At 36.7% G+C, this 22,221-nt stretch overlaps 1 protein-coding gene across 5 annotated transcripts in view; it reads left to right on the forward strand.

The window, feature by feature from the left end:
* Window positions 1–22,221, forward strand: part of Frmpd4 (FERM and PDZ domain containing 4) — a 667,256-nt gene that overhangs the window by 338,862 nt on the left and 306,173 nt on the right. The gene's annotated exons all lie outside the window — the stretch shown is intronic.

Below are 22,221 nucleotides of genomic sequence, written 5' to 3' on the forward strand. Positions count from 1 at the left end.
TCCTTTTAGATGATAGATGTCTAAATGACAATCTTCATGATTGTGCCATGCCTACTTTTATCTCTTGCTCTGGTGCCAAGACCAATTTCTTTTTTTTTTAATTAGAAATTTTTTTATTTACATTTCAAATGTTATCCCCTTTCCCGGTCCCCCCCCAAAAAAACCCTATCCTCTCCCCCTTCCCCCTGTTCACTAACCCACTCACTCCCACCTCCCTGCCCTCACATTCCCCTACTCTGGGGCATTGAGCTTTCACAGGACCAAGAGCCTCCCCTCCCATTGATTCCAGATGAGGCCATCCTCTGCTATATATATGTGGCTGGAGCCATGGGTCCCTCCATGTGTACTCTGTTTGCTGGTTTAGTCCCTGGGAGTTCTGGGGATACTGGTTGGTTGATATTGTTTTTCCTCTGGATCTTTCTAAATGACAAGGTACAGGTGGGGACATAATGAGTCCTCTATATGATTAATGAATTACCTATTTCAGTTTTGTAAATTTATTTTATGGCCAGTACACATGCACTTCTTTATTTGTAAGATTGTTAAATGTTTTCTAACATCTGCCACGCAGATAAAACTTTATTCTTAGGAGGAAATAACATTGTCGATGTCTCTTTGTTTAAGATGACAAACAATTTTCAGAAGCTTTTCTTCTATTAGTTTTCTAGACAAAAACATCAGTAACACTTGGAGTTCACAGGAGTATTTCTATTCAAATTGCATAGGATTCAAGATTTGTGGTGGGCTTCAAATCAGGTTGCTTCTAAACATTGTATTTATGAGACATAGCTTTCTATATTGCCTTTTAGAAATGTATCATTAATCCATGTGCCTGTCTACTTATGCAGACCTTTACTTAAAACCTTTTAAATGCCAAGTGGTTTATAGGATGTTAGGGATATATATATATTATATATATATATATATATATATATATATATGTATATGTATATATATATATGTATATATATACATATATATATAATATATATACATATATATATAATATGTATGATATATATGAATAAAAAATTTCTGTACTCTAATCTCCAGAAATCAAAAGCATAAAGTAAACCCTCTCCCCCCCCCCGTGTGTGTGTGTGTGTGTATGCATGAATCATGAGGTGAGTGTTTCAGGGAAAAACCGTAACATCTAATGTCATTTTTTTTAAATAAGTAGATGTTCTCAACTTTTCAAATGATAGTGTGTAAGTCTGTTCAAGTTAGGTTTAGCTTCTACATTTATTGACTTCCTTGCTTGTGCAAGGAGCTGAAGTGGCACAGCAAGAAAGGACCCAAAGCCCTCTAGGCCAGTAACCACCAAGAAATTGCATCCTGCTTATAGTCATTCATGTAACCCTGGAAGCAACATCTAGCTCCAGTGAGATCTTCAGGTGACTGTGACCATAGTCTTAAGATCATTACCTCCTTCCACAGAAACTGTAAGAATAAATGTTTGTCATTGCTAAGATTTAGGGTAACTTGTTTCTCAACAATGAACAACAAAGATATATGTATTTTGTATATCAAGTATTTTGGGAAAAGAGATTAAAAAATGATAAGAGACTTTCTACATGCTAGAGACTAGACATGAGGGCTTCCTACATTCCTCCCACAAAAATTGTCAGTGAAGGCCTTTCTGGGCACTTTAATTTATTCATCCTTATGTGTACACACTGTATCAGGGAGGCAATGCTATAGAACATGCTTAGAAGTCAGAGTACAATATTGAGTTCCAGTCTTCACCTACTTCCTTGTTTGAGAAGGGGTCTCTTTCTTCTCTGTTTTTCCAGTGTATATGCAAGGCTAGCAGTCTATGACATAACCTTCTGAGGATTCTTCTGTGATTTCTTTCTTCTTCACTCCCCCCTCTCTCCCTCCCTCCCTCCCTCCCTCCTTCCCCCTCCCTGTCTCTCTTTTTCTCTCCTCCTCCCTCCTTCCCTCCTCCCTCCTTTCCTCTACCCTTCCCAATCTCCTATTTTTAAAATAATGCCTGCTTTCACAGTCCATGGCTCAAGATTGTAAGGAAATTGAGTGACTTCTTTTCCATCACCACATCATGGCTTTATTCCTGAACATCTGGGATGTTAATGGAGTTAAGAGACACAAACTGGATTTTTGTTAGATTTTTGAAATTTTAAATAATATATTTAATCACTTGCTTATTGTTTTATATACTAAGAGAGTATCTTTTGATACTTTCCTTGATACATTGGTTTACCTATCTTTACAAGATTTCACCTTACACTTGTTTTTGTTTTCATTCTCATCTTTTGTGTATGAAAGTATAGGAACATGCTATACTTAGTAGTAACAGAACATACTACGGAGTCACAGAAAAAGCTTGGGTAGCAGTCCTCACCCACTCCTTTCTTTGAGACAGGGTCATTTGTTTTCTTTTTTTCATTCCATCTGATCCAGTGTCAAGCCTGAGGCACAGCTGTCCTAACCATTCCTCCATCCCTTGGTGATTGTTCTTAGCTACTGTGTTTTCTCTCTCTGTTTTTGTTGCACAATCTTGTGTTTTACTTGAGTCCATTCTTAAATAACTTTAAAGGAATAGGTGAATGGAAAGTTAGCTCTCATATCTTTCTATACATCTGTTTTCTCCTGTTTGGTTTATGATAAAACTGTTGATGGGTTTTGTTTTTTTGTTTGTTCATTTTCTAAGAATTGTACCATCATATCATCATTATGGATAAGAAGTCTGATGCTACTTAGATGGCATTGTTTTATGGGCAATTGTTTTCTTCTTCTGTAGTGTTTTCTATCTAGCATGTGTATTCTAAAGTGTGATTGATGTTTCTAGAAACTTTTCTTTAAACATCAACTACATTTCAGAATGTATGATTGACTTTATTGTAAAATTGTCTAAACATGACCACTAGAACTGTTGATAATTCTATACTCTATATTTATTTTTTATTAGATATTTTCTTTATCTACATTTCAAATGCGATCCCCTTTCCTGTTTTCCCATCCGAAAATCCTCTATCCCCTTCCCTCTCCCTCTGCTCTCCAACCCACCCACTCCCACTTCCTGGCCCTGACATTCCCTATAATGGGGTATTATACACTATATTTATTTTGCTCTTTCATTCTGATGCTCTTCTTACATGACTGTTGAAACCTCGAGATTGTTGTTTCTCTGCTTTTCTTTGTTCTCTCTCCCCTTTTGCTTCATTGATATATATATATATATATATATATATATATATATATATATATATATATACATATACACTTTCTTTGATGTTGCTTTTTGTTAAAAACAGTTTTTTCTAATGTATTGTTGTTGTTGCTGCTGCTGCTGTGTGTTGCTGTTGTTGTTGTTGTTGTTGTTGTTGTTGTTGTTTTCTGGTTGTTCTATTTTGCAGCATTCTGGTCTTGCTCTATAGGTTTCCCCTAAATCTTCTTGGCTATAATAGTTTACATTATTTTGCTGAATTTTCTATTGGCTACCTGTCATTTCTCCTTTTGTTTGTCTTTTGTTTTATCTTTTTCTATTGGTCTATGATTGTCAGTTTATAGCTAAACATGAGGAACTCTGAATCTGCTTTTGAAATGGTAGTCATTACTTTATAGCATGTTTGAGGCTAGCCTGGAATATATGAGACTTTATCTCAGTATTTATTTTAAGAAAGTGACACAGCAGGTGCTCTGTGTTTTACTTTTCGCTCTTTTGTGTATGAATGTGCATCTTTTATGTGTGTATCTGAGACTGAATGAAAACAAAATCAAGAACATACTTTAATTATATATTTCCTATTTTTAACATCGATTTTTAAACTATTACACATTTTTTGAAATTAATAGTATTGTGTCCTTAGTTATCACCTTTGGAATTTTTGGCTGTTTTCAGTGGTTTACTATTAAAAATAGTAATAGTAGAATTCTTTCCCATGGCTTTGATTGTTTTTTTTTTTATTATACCTTATTTGAAATGATGCTTCTGAGAAATAAGTTTATATGTTTCTATGTTCCCGAGACATATTGGCAAATTGCTCTGCAGAAAAGCCTCTTTCCTTGATCTTCCACTATGTTTCTTATAGTTTCATACCAACATCAAGTACAATAGCTCCCCTGTAACTACATTTTTATGTTCTGAGGATTCATTTACCATATTCCAGGAAATATTACATGGAAAATTACAGAAATAAACAGTTCATAAGTTTTTAATGGCATATTATCCCAAGAAATGTGATAAAATCTCCTAGCCTATCTCTTTCCTTTTCAGGATATGAATCAATCCCTTTTATAGCATATTTATGCTGTATATACTACATTCTCATTAATCATTTAAATGCTTTCTCAGTTATCAGCTTGACTGCCCCAGTGGCACGAGGCTTGTGTTCAAATAACCTTTATTGTACTTAGTAATGGCCACAGCGTACAAGAATGCTGATGCTAGCAATTCATACGTGCCAAAGAGAAATCATGTTTAATCTTTTCTCCAGCATATATATTTAACTTTGTTTAAAACTCCTTGAACTTTAAAGAAATCAATAAATTCTTGTTACTATCACATTGTGTTTTCCTGTGGGACCCCAGACTCTGCCTTCTTTTTCTTCCTTTCTTTCTTTCTTTCTTTCTTTCTTTCTTTCTTTCTTTCTTTCTTTCTTTCTTTCTTTCTTTCTTTCTTTCTTTCTTTCTTTCTTTCTTTCTTCTTCTTTCTTTCTTTCTTTCTTTCTTTCTTCCTTTCTTTCTCTTTTTGAAAACATTTTAAAGATTTATTTTATTATCAAAATGTATTTTAATTAAAAGAGAATTACATTGCTTATCTCCCTTTCCTTCCTTCAGCCTCTTTTGGGATTTCTCCCTCTTACTCTTACTATGTCTTCCATGACTCTCAAGTTTACAACCTTTTTTTCTTTGATTGTTATTGTTATATACACACATATTTGAGTGTTTGTGTATGAACAGAGATATAAATACAACCTAGTGGGTCCATGTTTTATTACTTATGTGTATATGGCTTCAGGGCTGCCTACTCTGCATTGGACAACCAATAAGTGTCTTAGCCTTGGGATGGGCTAATCTTTCTCTCAGCCGTCATTATTCTTTATTTAGAGATGGGAACCCATGAATTTCTCCTCCGTCCACACTAACATGTCCATTGACATCACCATTGTTCAGGTTGTACTTATACAAACATTTCTAGGAGATATTATTTCACAGCAGAGTTCTTGGTATTCTGGCTTTTGCAGTCTTTCCACACCCCTTTTCTGCTTGGTTCCCTGAGCCACAGATTCAGGAGCTTTGATGTAGATATACATCTAAGCTACATCCCACTTGGGCTGGGATAACTAATAACTATTGATCTCTACACTGTTTCCAGTTGCGTTTTTTTTTTTTTTTTTTTTTTGTGATGGTCTACATTGGCTCTAAAGTGAGGGATGTATATTAACTTACATGTATCTTCTATATTATTTTTATGTTTTCTATATTATTGTATTCTCTGTATTATTAGGTGCCACATATGGTTCTTCAACCTTGATACAATTAAAATGTAGACAGAACGATTCTGCGTTGATGCTGGACAGGAGACATGTAGCTATCCTGCACACTGGAGAATATTTAGCAACATGCTCATATTTTATTCAATACATATTAATTAGCAGCCAGTTCTCCAAGACATGACAGCCAAAAAGGACCTTATCTAAGAACCACTGCGCTAGGGTAGACAGGAAGGGGGGAAGGATGAGGTGAAATAGAAATAAAAAGGAATACTGCTTATTATAAATTAAAGAAGACACAGACATTTGAATCTTGTCTAACAAATGTGTTTTTTTTTCTCTTGAATTAAAATGGCTTTTTTCTTTGTGAAATAGCTCCATGCTCATTCCACAGTAAATCATTTATGAATTTTGGCAAAAAAATTAAGCAAATACCTACTTAACTCATAAAGTAAATTTTAATAAGGAATATGGAGATTTTTGTAAATGAAACCTGGAAATAATCTTTTAAACCATTTAATCCCACCTCACATTGGCTTTGCTGGTGAGCACGTTGTGAGTAAGTAGGGATTTAAAAATCTCATTCTCAGTCATTTTCAAATTCCAGCTTTAGTTAATTCCTAACTACAGTGTTAAATAGAGCAAAGGAATGCCATTGTTGTAGTATGGAGGATGACAAGTAGCCATGGAAATGATTGGAACAATGTTTCTGGAAGGGGTGTGTAAAGTGTTATGAATATATTCTTGCATCCTACATTGCCTCTTGCATCCTACATTGCCCCTTGATATTTTAAGGTTTACCTTTTAACCTGTGGTAGGTGTCTGTATTGACATAAGTACTAAAAAGCTATTAAAACCTTCAGGAACACAGAAAGAGTTTATTTTCTTGGAGTTTGTTTTTCTTGTAAATAAAGTCGCAGACAGAACTAAACAGTGTAGAACAAGAAGCAATGTGTTTCTACTAGTATGGAAAGAGGATGGATAAGACTAAACTATACACATAACCTAGAAATTTCCATATCTTCTTCCAGCAACACAGCAGTGTCCCAGCTTACATATGACTTCCAAGGATTTAAAAATGTAGAGAGAGATTGATGAAAATGGACAGTTTTGTTTTCTGAGTTGATGGATCAAAGCATGTGATGGGGCAATGCAGAAAAAAAGCAAAGAAATGATCAGTGGGACCATCAGAGCTGAAGACATTAATGAGCAAGCACATTCAAATGACACAAGAAGGATGATCCAGTGCTAGGTAGATAGTTTAGTAAGGATACTGCTGTGAGGACATGAGTCCAATCTATAGAAGCTACATAAAGAAGCTTATTATGTAGGAGTTAGGGTAACGTGATAGTAAGTCCTGGTGCTCCCTTGGTAGCCAGTCCATCCTCTTTGGTGAGCTCCCATACAGTGAGAAACAACATCTCAGAAAACCAATTTGTACAAAACCTAATGATTGACACTAAATTAATATGGTATGCACATGCATGCACATATGTGTGTGTGTGTGCATACATACATACACACACACACAATCATGTACTCCCATATATGTACCAACACATGTTTACACACAGATACAAAAGTAGCATGGTCAAGAAATGGTTAACTATTTTCAAAGGGCCTACAATGTTCAAAACATGAAACCCTATGAAAGGATGACCTTAAATCCAGTGTTCAAATCATTTACATAAGATTTGGGAAGATGATAAATGTTTGAGAAGTCAGGAAACAATTAAAGATCTCAGAAATGACAGAATAAGGACCCTCTTTAGTTGCCATCTAAAATTTGGAAAAAGGAAATTGATAGCTTAGAAAAGGGCAAGGAAATACTTTTAAACAGGGAAATATCTCAAGTAGGTTTTCAAGATGAGGATAGCTTTCTGGTTGGACCAAAGGCAGGGCTTTCACAGTAGGCATCATGACTTGAATGTATTTAAAAAAAAAACAAAACGAAACTAGCACCATGGAAATACAAGTGAGTAGGGGAAGTGCTCTCATGTAGAGAGACTGAAGGTCTACATGAATAAACCAACTCTTAAGGTCATGGTAGTTCTCTGCCTTGCAGCCCTTCTATATCATAATCTTTCTTCTTTACAGATGTGTCCCATCAGTCCTGAAGTTTATATTTTTTATAAACTAAATCGTATTAAAGGTCCTTGAGCTATTGTGATTTAGGAAAAATGTGTAAATATTTGGATCTCTTTGTATTATGAGGGTAAGTTTGCTAAATTACAAATTTGAGAAATACATTTGATGGGTGATTGATTGACTGTGCTCAGAGTCTGAATGAACTAATGAGCTAATAGATTCTGTTTTTCATCGCTTTGCTTTGCTCTTTGCATAGAAAGGGTTATCTGCATTCTGAAATCAATATGGAGTCACAGAACCTGGTATAGTGGTGCATGCCCTTAAACTATTTGGGGGGAACCTGAAGCAGGAGGACTGTTGCAAGTTTGAGGCCAGCTCATTCAACATAGTAAGTTCAAAGCTAGGTAGAATACTGAATGGAATTTTAATGAAAAAAAAAATCAACCTTAACAAGAAATGACTCTACTCAACAAGAATTAATCCTACTGATCCACAAATTGTTTCTTTTTGAGATATCCAGTTTATTTCTATTGATAACAGTTTACAATACACACACACACAGAGGGGGGAGAGAGAGGGGGAGGGGAAGAGAGAGAACATATAGTGAACATCAAACTCATTGTGTAAACTAAAGCTAACCTTGAACTTACTGTAATTCTCCTGCCTCAGCTTCCTGAGTCCTTGTATTCACAACCATGTACACACTGTTATTTTCAACAAGAAAGATACAAAATTAGTGTTAGTTACTCCTTGCTCTCCTAAAAATTATATTTAACTTCCCAGGTCAGCCTCAACAAAAATACTAACCGGTGTATTATATCCTTTCTAATCTTAACTGTTCATTTTAGTGTCTTATGGAGGTTTGCCCTCTGAACTATCTCATCTTTTTAAAACTATTCAAAACTCCATTCTCTCTTGGGGATTTACTCCTTTGATGAGAACTCTGGTGCCAGTACTTCTAGAGCTGTGCCTCTTAATTTTCCTGTCTTCTCTCCTCCTTTTCTTTCCATTGTACTTGGTTTTCTGACGTTTTGCAAAGAAGTGTCTGAAACACAAATGAAGTTTTCTTTGAAGTTAGAAGTATAAATCATGTCCAAGGATTTCTGAAGAAGCAAGTCCTGTTAGGCTTTCAAAGTCCCGTGACTAATTATAAGTTCTGTGAATCCTTTTTAATATCAGACATCTAAATTCACTGATACCTCTCTGTCTTCTTTTTAACCTAAGCCTAGAAAATAAAGGAGAGAAATAAATAAATCAACACGGCTTTTGGCCTTAGGGATTTATTATTTTGTGATTTTCTAGCTCTAAGGAGAATTAAAAGCTATTTGGGTTGTATCCAGGTGCATTATTTAACAGCTAAGTGCATTGGCAAGCCAATCCACCAAAGCTTTTCAGATGACCTTAGGATGGAAACCATTCCTGCTGTTGTAGTGAAGTTATAAAAAGTCTGTTTAAGCAGACACAGCACACAAAGGCTTTGTTAAATGAGACATCCTAGAACAGAATATTAATGAAGGAATCTTATTTTTTTTCTGTCATCCATTTTCAATTTGGGATCAGAGAGAAATTGTTTTATGCTTCCCCTCCCCATTGCCAGTCCCCTCCCAGCTGTTCATTAAATGTGCTTGCTGCTCTTGTAATGAAATTTGGACAACAGTAGATTTACTTAGGTTTCTATGTCAGGCTCATATGGAAAAGAGATTTTGGAGAAAACTGAATGAGTGTTATTACTTGATAATTTTTTAAATGTCTCAATCATTCCTAATAATGGTGTGGAGAAAGCTTTGTTCATCTCAGTTTAGAGAAAAGGAAGCCTCAGAGGGGTTTGGGGATGCCTCTCAAGGAAGAGAAAGTGAATCAGCCCCGTTTTAATCCAGCACAATCAATGGGGCCTTGTAGGTGGCAGATGCTCAGTGCATAATTGCTTAATGAAGAAATTACAAAACTAAGGGATCTGGTGCCACACCCAAGGTATTTTCTCATTCCATAGCTGCCATTAGTCCCATGCAGTTATAAAACCATCAGGAAAGATGGAAGAAAATGAAGGGGTTAGCATGAGGAATTTTTCTAAGCAGAAAGTGAAGAGGTGAAACCTATTGTGCATTTAATTGGTAACCATTTTCTGGGTATCTTTCAGCTTTCTGTATAACTTGCAAAGAAAAGCCCCAATCACCGTTCATATAAACTGATTTAAGAAGGCTATTGTGTAATGAGTAAACATGGGATAGTGGAGGGATGGACGAAGGTGAAGGTTGTTTATTGTTGTCAAATCAAGAGGAAGTCTCCTTTCCAGACTAAGTTCAAGTGTTTTTGCATTCATTAAGGAAGACTCAACTTTCCCACATTTAGGATTCTTATAACTCATAGGGTACAGGTATCACCTGATCTTTTGTGTCCTTCCATGAGAATTGGAACTCTGAAAGTGGCACAGATATTGATATCTGGTTATAATCTTTTCATCAGCACCAAATTTCTTTTTCTGTGGCATTGGTGCCTCATGTCTTCTATAAGACAGCATGAACATGTGTCAGACTGACATATTAGCTTGGAAGTAGATCAAAGCTCAGATTAATCACATTTCTTAAATGTATCAGTGCTCAGAGCCATATAGCTACTACAGACTGGCTCTTGAACAAAGAGCCAGTTGTGAAGCTCAATGCCGCATTGGTCACTGTCACTTAGTAGCATTTCCCATGGGAACAGGCAGGAACCCACAGTTGCTGGCTGGACTAGAATGGACATCCTATTATATCTGGCCAATTCTATTTTCTTTTCTAACCCTTGAAATGATAGTCAGACTTCTCCCATGACAAAGAAAATGAGCATCTTGTTCTAGATAAAGGGCATGAACATTACATGCCAGCAGATGAGATACTTCTGCTGGTAGCAACTCACTTGTTATTATTAAGGTATCTCGTTACATTCCATGTTTTGAGTTATTTTGAGATTTAAAGTAGTCATTAGGCATTGGAATTTCAATTTGTTAACTAGTCTTTTCACAAGAGAAGTCAAGAACTTCAGAATTCTAAGAACACTAGACAAAAGCAATCAAAACCTAACTGTGAGTCATAGAACGACCACCTCCTGTGTAACCTTTGAAAGGCCACTACATTTCTCCAAGCTTTAATTGTTTTTTAACTCAACAAAATAGAAATAAATTTCTCAAAAGGATGCTGAAGAGATCTCAAAAATAATGTTGCAAGATTTAAAAGATCCAAATACAATATGTCTACTTAATACTTAAATTACAGATTAAAACAAACATGTATCTCAACCAGAACAGGGAGAGCTAGGCTTGGATATTCCTTCTACTTGGTGATTTGAATATGAAAAGCCTCTCATAGGCTCATGTGGTAAACCACTGTCCCTCAAGGGGTTAGCATTCTGGAAGATAATGAAAACTTTAGGGAGCCCACTTGGAAGAAATAGTTCTCTGGGGACAGATCTTTGAAGGTTATGCCTTGTTCCCAAGCCCCTCTGTACCTCTCTGTGCTTTTTGACCACCACAAGAATCCTTGTTGAGTCCAGAAATGGACCTCTGGATTCAAACTTCCATTAATCTATGAGGGAAAAAAATTCCTTCCTTCCTAAGATTGTTTCTGTAGGGTATTTTGTCACAGTCACGGTAATAGTACTTCATTCTACCTCTTAGCTACTGTTTAAAAAATAGTTCCTGTTCTCTCTAGTAATGCACAAAGTCAGAGAACAGGACCCTGAGATGGTAACCACCAAGAAGATTTGTACATTCCCTTTGATGACTGAAAGCATGAGGGTTGGAGGGTGGGAGAGGCAGAAGCAATAAAGAAGGGATCTGAGGAAACGAGAGCCGAGTACTAACAGTATTTGCTACATTGTCCTAACAACTGTAGAGTGCCACATTTGGTTGCTAGCCACTTAGGGGGATTCTGGGAAGTAGGATCCTTAACAACAAAGTCAAAGGAATAATAACCTCCACTCCTGCAAATGATGAATATCATAATTCTGCTAGGTTGGATATTGTCGCTTCACTTGGCTATTGCATGTCTTCATAAAATCCATGAGCTTTGCTTGAGTTCAGAGAGAAAGAAGGGCAACTTCTCTTTACCACACTGCTGAAAGCCCAGCTGGAAATAGCTATAAACATCCAGTCTCTAGTTCTGAAGGGCATGTTGTGGAGAAACTGCAGGGCATAATTTGAAACTCCATGAAATGCTACATGGCTTTATCTAAAAATAATGGTGAGGGATTGAATGGCCTTCGACTGATGCCCAAATTGCACATTAGAAAAATCTGTAGTATAGAGCAAGTCTCCCTATGTGCTTGTATATGTCTTTTGGCCTATAAAACTCCAAATATTAAAATAAAAACCATTAAATACACAACTGGAAAAAGAACACTTTTATTGAAATCATTTATTTCCTTTGGTTTCCCCCATTTTTTCTCATTTTTCTCTCCTTCAAATAATGCCTCTGTGACGGAAGGATTTTCTGCTGTCTTACTCATTTCCTTTCATTTGTGCATGAGACTCCCAGTATGCAAAATGATAGGTGGATGAGGCAGGGCATTCTGCCATTGCCTTGTGCATTATTTAGAAGGGAAAAGGAGCAAACTGAGAAGCTGGGTGAAGAGGAAGAGTGTTGGGTAAGATGCACGGGAGGATTTATTTTTAGGGATCGAGCAATGGGGAGGAATGAGCTCTTGAGGGACAAATTATTGAAGGTTACTCAGCTCAGTGGAGAATTATTTCTCACAGCTTCCAGGTACTAAGGCTGTTACAATTAAAGGCAGAAAGTTGTCTGCTGTTAATTGTTGTCCTACTATTTCCAAGAAGTTCCATTTTATGGAGGATGGAACAAGAGCTCAGTTAGTAAAGTATTTGCCTGGCAAACATGAGGGACTGCATTTGATCCCCAGAAACCACATAAAAAGCCTGGAGGACCTGAGGGGTTGTGTGCTTGTACACACAGAGCTGGGGAGACAAAGACAAGCAGATTTACAAGGTTTGCCAGTGAGCTTGTCTAGGCTACTTGCTAAGCTTCAGGTAATGAAAAGACCCCACTTCAAAAACACAAAGGTGGATGACAGCTGAAGAGTGACACACAAGTTGTTCTTTGATGTCCACATGCATGTAGACATGTGTGCATGCTCCCTACCTACTCAAATGCACCCATACACATACATACTACTCTCTCTCTCTCTCTCTCTCTCTCTCTCACACACACACACACGCACACGCACACACACACACACACACACACACACACATGAGTTCCAATTTTGCCAGCAATTATGTCACAAATCTTCAGGCTGACCAATAGGAAACATTCTCATTGAAATAGTTTGGGATTCACAGCTTTCTGGAACTGAACTTTCTAACCAGTGTGTCACATTGCAGGGTAACCATATGTCACAGTTTGCTGGGACTGAATTGCTTTATGTCTGTAGTCTCAGTGAGATTATTAATAGCATATCCTTTCAATAGAACCATTGTCCCAGCTAAGATAATAAATGGTAATGGTAATATATATATAGTTATGTTCATGCTTAGATTTTCATCTCTCCAGACTTCAGGGTGGCTCAAGCCATAGGGCCATTTATTTCATACTGTGAACAGTCTCATACATTTTTCCCAGTCTACCACATAGATATTATCACTTGCTGTGTGTGACATGTGATGTGCCCCAAACTGTTAAGGGACCTCTGCTCACTGGGAACAGCATGACTCAGAATACTGCTGTGGAGACAAGTAGGTCTTTGGTGAGAGAGGAAATAAACTGAGAGAACTAAATATCAAGAAAACAAGTCACGCCGCCTGATTTCCCTGGACGTTGGTCTGACAAATCTAAATTCCTGTAAGCTCCTTTGTAAGGATACCATAATTCAGGACTTCCTGGCAAAACCACAGTACAACACAAGTCATGGTAAGACACTACTTCCTGCTAGTTTAAACCAGTCAAGAATTAAGTCTCTAAGAATGCAGAGACACTGAATCTCCAATGAAAGGAAATATAGAACAATAGATTCAACTTGGAGTATAGTTCAGTGGGCCATCTGTTAGTGTAGTACAAACAAACTCATATGAAAATAGGGAAACAGCATTACAGTATGTATATTCATCAACTATTAGAGGGATAAATACAATACAGTATCTCTATATAACTGAAGAGTATTCAGCCACATGCTATAGAATTTTATTTGTCAGAAATTTCCAGAATGAGCAAACTCAGAGACACAAACAAGTTTATATTTTCTAGGCAGCTGCTAAAAGAATATAATGGGCAGTGACTATGTTCTGAAAACACAACATGGTGACAGCTACAGACCTCTCTGTGTGTACTAAAATCCCATCAGGAATGTACACTTTAAAATTGTAAACTGTACGGAATAGAAATTATATTTTTATAAATTCATAATTTATGCACACCATGCCATCAGCACATGTAGTTGTAAATTTCCTATTTGTATATATTAAGAAAAGTGGAGAGAAGCAGTCTTAAATTTAATAATTCATTTTATTTAACTGAATGTATTCAAAATACTGTTTTAACATACAATTGGGTGTTTTTTCTTAATTAGTGAAATATTTCATGTTCCTTTTATTCTATTATCTCCTGAAAAGTCAAGTGTATATTTTATGCTCTTACTTAGCCCATCTCAATTCAGACTGGTTGTATTTCAGATGCATAAATCTCACATGGGGCCAGCAGCTTCCATAGTGGCCACTGTGGATCTAACTAATGGTTATGAATAGCTGCAAACTTCTGGGTCCTGTGCATATAAGAAGATTACATTTGAATGCTGAATTGAACTAAACTTCAGCAGGAGCTTGGTTAAAACAGAGACAAATGAAAGTGTGGTTTAATTATGTTTTGTTTATTCTTCAGGCCAGCTTGCTTACACTGTCTTACATTATTGATTATGCTGTCAAAGTAACTGTGGGATACAGATGTTCGGGGCTTTTTGAGGACAAAAGCAATCAAACACTAGCCCAATCCATTCATGTTTGTTTTGAGCTCCCAGAGGTGGGTGTTCTGGTCACATGGTCTTCTTTGGAAAACTTCAATGTTCCTATAATTTCTGCATTCTGTAAGAGTCAGCCTACTGTGCTCATCTTGGCACTTTGCACAGGAGTGCATGTGTGAGTGAGTGCTGGCACACACAAGTGTGTACATGCTTGTATGTGTGTGTGTGTGTGTGTGTTTGGGGGGGCAGATGTTGCAGATGATCACATCAGGAATTTTCTACAAACACTCTCCAGCCACCAGCTTATTTTTTGAGACAAGGTAACTTACTGAACCTTTTGTTTACTGATTTGGCTAGACTGACTATCCTGAAAGCCTCAAGGATGCTCTTGTCCTCATCTGCCCAGAAGTAGGATTATGGGTCTGTGCCATTACACCTGGCTTTTTACATGAGTGCACATCTGAACTTATTTGCATGGACCTTGAGGGTCTGAACTTGGGTCTTCATGCTGTAAGAACAAGCTTTGAACTGACTGAGCCATTACCCCAGGCTAGCATCTTGGCAGCTGTAAGCTAACTCAAAAGCTCCTGTGCTTTTGTTTGATTGATTGGTTGGTTGGTTGGTTGGTTTGGTTCTTTTATGTTAAAATTTCCTACCCATATGTTGGTTTTTATTTTCTCAACCTCTGAACCACAGCACAGACCCTTAGTCCCATCTGTGGTATCCTAGCCATCTTTTGGCTATCATCTGATTTCAAGGAGAAATGCTGGATTTTTTTTTGGTCATATTTACATGAACATACAGAGTTAAGGGAAAAAACATAAATAGCCTGTGAAGGAATAAGATGTATCTTTCTTTAAAGATGTATCTTTCTTTAAAGATGTCTCTTTCTCAAAGTTTTCCAAAAAACAGAGAAATGAAGGTTCTAAAAGAAAATGTCTTGCCTGATCTAGAGCACAATTATGTCCCTCATTAATTTCAGTGAATCTGTGTTGGTTTTGACAACTGAGAATAAAGGGAGGGGTTGATAAGGTCTGTGAAAAGAGGAGAATAAACATCAGTTTCATGAAGATATTTTCTTAGGAGAATAAGACAATAACTCATGTTCCTCCTTACTCTAAAAAAGGAGACATAGGATTTGGAGTTTCGGCTTCTGAACTGTTGCAGATGTTTTTGATACATGAGAATGAGGCTTTATTTTATGCCTCGTTCCCTCCTGGAAGTATTAACTTCGTTCTGGGAGCAATCATTGCAATGTGAATTTTACTGGGAAAGTTATGATGGGCTTATCATTCCCTATTCTGTGGGAACTTTCTTTTCTCTCCTAGAATCAAGCTCCAGGGCCTTTGTGGTGAGTGAGGTACTGTTGATGTAGTTCTCCTAATGGGCATTGCATTAGTCATCATAAAATTTCATGCAGAGCAGTGTTTCTCAAAGAGTAGCCCCCCAGCTGGGCATCAACAACATCTCCTGGGAACTTGGTAGAAGGGAAAAAATTATAAACCTGTCCCCAAGATGTACTGAATCAGAAAATGAGATTTAAGAAATCTGCTAAATGATCATAATGTGGGCTGAACTTGGAGAATGTCAGCACAGAGTATTTCACATCACATAGATATTGTCTCCTACTGTTCTTGAGGGGCTTGAAAACTAAACATGAGTGAAAATAATCAAAAATCTCTAGCTGGAAATATTTTTATTCATTAAAGAATAGGAAAGATGCACAAAACTTCATCAGGAATAATAATAAGTCAATTGATGAAGGTAGGATATATAAGGCATTATTCAAGATATGTGTGTGTGTGTGTGTGTGTATATATATATATATATATATATATATATATATATATACACATATATATGTGTGTGTATATACATATACATACATACACACACACACACACACTCTAGTCCTTGTCAATATGAAGGCCAGTGCAATATGGCCATTTACAGATACTGAGAGTGTAACTCAAAGAGCATCTGTAGTACTCCCAAATTCAGTAAAACTGAATCCAATTCATTTAGCTGAAGTGCCAAGCAAGGGTGATTCATGCTATTGTTATCTGAACTATGAACTCTCCCTGCTTGTGGAAAGTGTTTGGTGGCTCCTATGTCTTTCCTGCTCTCTATAAGATGCTATTCAGACTCTACCTACTACAAAGTCTTTACTACTATGTGTCATATTTACTTAATAGGTTTTTTTAAAACTATGATAAAACAAGCATGTAAAAACCTCATCTGACTTTGTGTTTCATGATACCTCTTGTCTGCAAAATAGAACTAAGAGACATTTTATCCTAATTATTGATCAATGCATTAGACCCATTAATGTTCACATAACTTGAGTCTGTGAGCTCACAGATAAAATGAGATATAAAGAGTGAAAATCTTCTTTCAAGCTTTGTTTTACTCATGGGCTCTCAAGAAAGGACCTCCTGACCTAGGCCAGCATCTTCTAATCTCCTTTAATTCAAGTCCACCACTAAAACTTGTATCATAGTACGTTGACAGGCACATGTGCCTTTATCTTTATAGAACAATTAGTAGTGATCTAGGAAGTATGTGCCATGAATGACAATGGCAGCAACTTTAGTGTATTTCTTTTTCAATGCTTGCCACCAGCTTAGTGCTACCAAGCACTTCTAAGTTGACTTGCCTAGTGGGCCTGTAGGACCCCAGAGGAGAAATGTGATTTTGTATCCCACTAATCAATATACTAATTTGAAATATTGTACAACATAACCTCTAGCACACTAGATTTCTGAGTCCCTGGAGTCAAATATTTCTCCAATGGGGAGACGATCAAAGGAATTGAATCAGATAGGAAAGTGCTTTTCAGCTCCTAAAGCCCTTGCCCATTTTCATGGGTCTACAAACTCAGAAAAGGAAGGAGCAGGTCAGGAGGCAGGACTCTAAGGTTACTTCATCTCAGGGCATTTGAATATGACTGTGATCATGGTGTAGCTGTGACAATTGTAAGGAGCACAACTGAGGCTTGTCAATTGGCTGTTAAAAACAAGTCATGGCAAAGAGCTCAGAGCTACTTCACCTTGCTAAACTAGTTCCTCCCAATATGCCTGTAGCACCCCAGTGAAGAAATGTAATGAATAACCAGTGCACCTCTAGTACCCCAGTGGGGAAAAATGCCATGAGTAACCAGTCGGCTCTCCCAGAAGCCCAGGTCTCCAACATGGGCTACCAAGCTTTAGCAGTGATATATCAACACCTTGATCCCAGTTCAACAATGGAAAGGAAACCAAGAGGGAAGCAATGTACTTCTCCCAGGAATGATTTCTCAACCTAGGATTTTCCAGTGGATGTTTCAAGCCAGATCATTTTGAACTTCTGTAATGGTGAGCACCCCTGGGTGCTTAGAAACATCACTGAACTCAGTACAATATTGTCAGTAAGTGCTGTTCCTGGCCCCACAGTTGTGACCAGCAAAAATATTTCCAAAATTTTTAAGAGTCCTCTAGGGAGCAAAGTCACCCCAGTTGAGAATCAAGAGTCCAAAGTCATGAAAAAACCCTCAGACACCACCACCACAACCACCACCACCACCACCACCATCATCATCATCTGTGTGTGTGTGTGTGTAGGCATGTTCTTGCTGTTGCAAATGTGTAGGGGTCAGAGAACAACTTTCAAGATTGAGTTATTGTATTCCCTATGGGTTTCAGAAATTGAACTGAGATCAATGGCTTGTGTGACAAGCAGATTTACCTGCTGAAAGATCTCATAGGCCTGAAATTTTAAAAAGGAACTTCAAGTGAGAGCAAGTAGTCTTCCTAGAATAATCATGCCCTGCTCCTCTGGGGAGTCAAATAGAATCAATGTAGTTTTTTAGTTGTCTTTTTCTTTGAAAGTGCTAGATTCATGCTTGTGCTCTGTCCCTTCTTCCCAGCCAATGAATCCCCTAAGATCTCAAGTAGGCCAGGTCACGGTAACCTTGAATTAGCTATGTAGTCAATGATGACCTTGAATTTCTGATTTTCCAGCCTCTAGTCTCTGAATGCTAAGATTATAATCATGCATTACCAGCCTAGTTTATATTGTGCTAGGTATGGAACCCAGGATTTGTGCATGTGATCCGCAGTACCCTACTAACTGACTTCTATCCCTAACTCCCTAGGTTTATACTTCTTGTACTTCTGTTGTTCATGGTTATGAAATAAAGGCTAGGTGGTTGTGTGGTAATCTAGCTTCATCATGAGTCAAGAGGTTTTTTTTTTCCTGTTTATTTATATGTGTAGCACAACAATATTATAGATTCCAAGGGTTAGTGATAAAATTCCACTGGAGTAATAAAGGCAATACATGACAAGTGTACTAGTAGCATGCTTACAGTTATTGCCAAACAGCATAGAAAAATCAACATTCCCCTTTAGCCAGGTATCCTTCGTTCCTCCTCTGTCTCCTCTCTATTCTGTCTCATTAAACTGTGGGTAGTACTGCCTTCTGGTGTTGGCTTCTACCACATGTAACTGTCTTCTCCACATAACTCTTGCTTTCACCTTGCTGGAAAATGACTTGGACTTAGATACCATGTATAGCAATTGTCCTTATAAACAAAGGTGCTATTTGAAGAGTGGTAATTAATTAACTTTATGCAGCAAGTACTGCTAGGATCTCCTTTGAATCATCTGACTGTGCACATATAGAGAATTATTTAACAAGTGCAAGACTTTCATTATTTCTGCACATCAGCCTGCCTTAAAGTTTGCAAAGTTACTACTCCTGGTAAAAGAAATGACATATGGATCTATTAGAACCCTTTCCTCTACTTTAATGGTTGGCACATGTTCTTAAAGCTGAAAATAATAGAAAAGTAGTCTTTAGGATTCATATTTTCAGCAAATAAGATCATATACTTTGAATTAAAAAAATAAGCAAGCAACAAAAATAACTATGCAATTCTTGAATCAGAAACCCTCCTGCCAACAAGATAAGTTCCTTTTCTTTAAATAAAAACCACTAAGAAGTATAGCATAAAATAGGCAATTTCAAGACCAATAAATGCAGTTTGGTCTCTCACAAATTGTATTATTTCTGTTATTGATTTGGTTAAGAAATCTTGGGCTAGAAAGGAAATCACATTCCTAGCATATGCGTAGGAAATATTAAATTACCCAGGGAAATGGGTGAGCTCCTTTTTTGTACAAGAAAGACTAATAGGAATTACTGCTGTCTTTGTTGTAGCAGGGAAGGCAAAGGTCACGTGTCTTACAATGAATGTCCTTCTGTTTTTGCACTCTTCATTAATATGTTTAATTTCTAGTTAAGTGATATGGTCCCGTTAATCATTTCTTACTCAAAGGAATGTGAAAAGAAATACCCGATTTCATGCTAGTCTTTTCCTTTAGGAAGAGTAGTTAGCCCAATACATACTCCACCCACCAACTTCTCTATGTGAAATTGGGGTGGGGTGTACATCTCTGGTGGTTTGCTTGAGACCCTGCTTCATATAGGTATATGAATATATATTATGAATGATTATATAGTACTACATTATGTAAATAAATATATAATATTATATGTACATATATAAATATAAAGTCCTTAGTAAAAGGACTTAGAAGGAGTCATTCTCTTACTGTCTCCTATATGGGAAATGAGTTTTACATGCAGGAATCCACAAGTGGGCCATACTATTGGAAATTCTTAGTTGTAAGAGTTTTGCCAGTCTGTCACTCAGACAAACTGATTGTATTCAATCATCTGAGTTCTGATACAGCCTTCCAAAAGAACCAAAAAAATCACAAGATGAACCAGTTCAAGATGTAGTGGCTGAATTTCCAAGGTTCCCCTGCTAACATCCCAACTGAGTAACTATGGAAATGTTGCTGAGAGTCTTTGATCTTCACTGGATTCAAGTGTTAAAAGGAACCATTATATGTACCTTGTAATCCTGTGTTGTATCTAAGTCAGTAGTACATCTCAAATTGCTTTGGAACTTGTACAGGTATAATAGGAGAAATGTTTATTTTCAGCTATTAAAATTATATTTATCTGCATGGCTGGACTTTCAGGATGAAACAGAATGTTTTTCTTAAAATGATGAAAGAATGCAGCAAAATACAATGCTAATACAAATCATGCTATTACTAATAATAGTGTTCTAGATTTATTTATAGGTTTCCCATGGTTGTTATTTTATACACTTCTCCATAGCCCTGTGAAAAGATCACAATTTATTTCTTCTATTTTGATCACTAAAAGAGCATCTAAATCAAATAGGCTCTTTGATGCCAACCCATCTGCCTATGTTTAAGAAGTAGGAAAATTAGAGGTATTTTACGTGAAATAATTCTCTTTCAGCTTAGTGTTTTCAAGGTAGTGCTTTCCTCCAGTGGAATTTTGTAATACTGCATAATTCTTTATTGGGAGCTAGCTGCTTCTATAACCATCTTTAAGGTACTTCATCCACAAGGCCAAGACTGCTACCTTCATAGTTTGATTAGTTTAACCAATTAGTCTCTGGTCATTATCCTCCATTTTATTTTCTGGTAGTATATACAATATCTTTCATTATATGAAGGGCTGTTTGTTTGAACTGGCCCTTCATGAAGGGATTTTCCCCCATGAAGAGATTTTCTTAATTTATATTGCTTATGGAGGGGAATATATTATTTAGAATCCAAGTTAGTGATTTTAAAAGACATAAAAAAGAGTAGGGGGAAAAAGATATGAGAGTAAAAACATCCTAAGTCTCTCCACTAGCATTAGCTTCTATTACATGGAACTAAAAATGTTAACATGACAACAGCAATTAAAATGGCAAAAGTTCATCTCTCTTAAAAAAAGAAGTTTAAAATTACATGAAACATCAAAATTAGGTGAAGCCTTCCAACCATTCTGCTGCTCTCCTACTACAATATATATATTGCCTTCCCTGTCAGGCTTCCTTCGTGCCTCAGTTCAAATGTTTGCTCCTGAGGCCTATTTGATTTCTTACCCTATGTTTTTCCCCCCTCTTGGGGCCTAGAACCATATTCCTTAAGTCTTCTTTCTCCTTAATAAGCAAACACGCTTTGTCAGACCATATCCAATTGTGTTTGCAGAATGGCTGAAGAAAATCTTTGAGACTTTCAGAGATACTTTTGTTTTGAGGTTGGTGGTGGTGGTGGTGGTTTTCTATGAGATGAATTTTCCAACTGGCAAGGAATTATCAGAAACTGTATAGGAACTGGCAAGAGATCATCAGAAGATGAAGAAAAGGGTCAAAGGTGACAAACCTATCATATATATGTATATATATATATATATATATATATATATATGATTTATGTAGAACCTTAACATGAAATTCATTCATCTGAATGTGTAATATCTTCATTTGTATTTGTTTCTAGTTTTCAACTCTTTCTACTGCCATTTCTTAGTTTGCATTATAAGTTTTTTATTTCAAATTCTGTATTACCTATATCTTTATTTTAAACAATGAAATTTTACTTTGATAAAAACCTCGAGTCTATATCATTTAGTAAATGAACAGCAAACAGTACGTTTTCCTATCTCATAACTCTTAAGAAAAAAAGTATTAGTAAATAAATACATGAACACATAAGGATAAGGCTGACTGGACAGTAAACCACCTCTTGACATTCACCCTCTCTGTATGTGACTCACTCTAAAAGGGCTGCAGGGCTCTGGAGATGAGTGAACTAACACTATAAGCATCAAATTTTATCAAAACCCATGATAGATATGTTTTTGCTTGTGGTGGGCCTACTAT

This window comes from Mus caroli, unplaced genomic scaffold (genome assembly GCF_978045245.1).
Source record: "Mus caroli unplaced genomic scaffold, Mus_caroli_1 scaffold_5, whole genome shotgun sequence".
Taxonomy (NCBI): domain Eukaryota; kingdom Metazoa; phylum Chordata; class Mammalia; order Rodentia; family Muridae; genus Mus; species Mus caroli.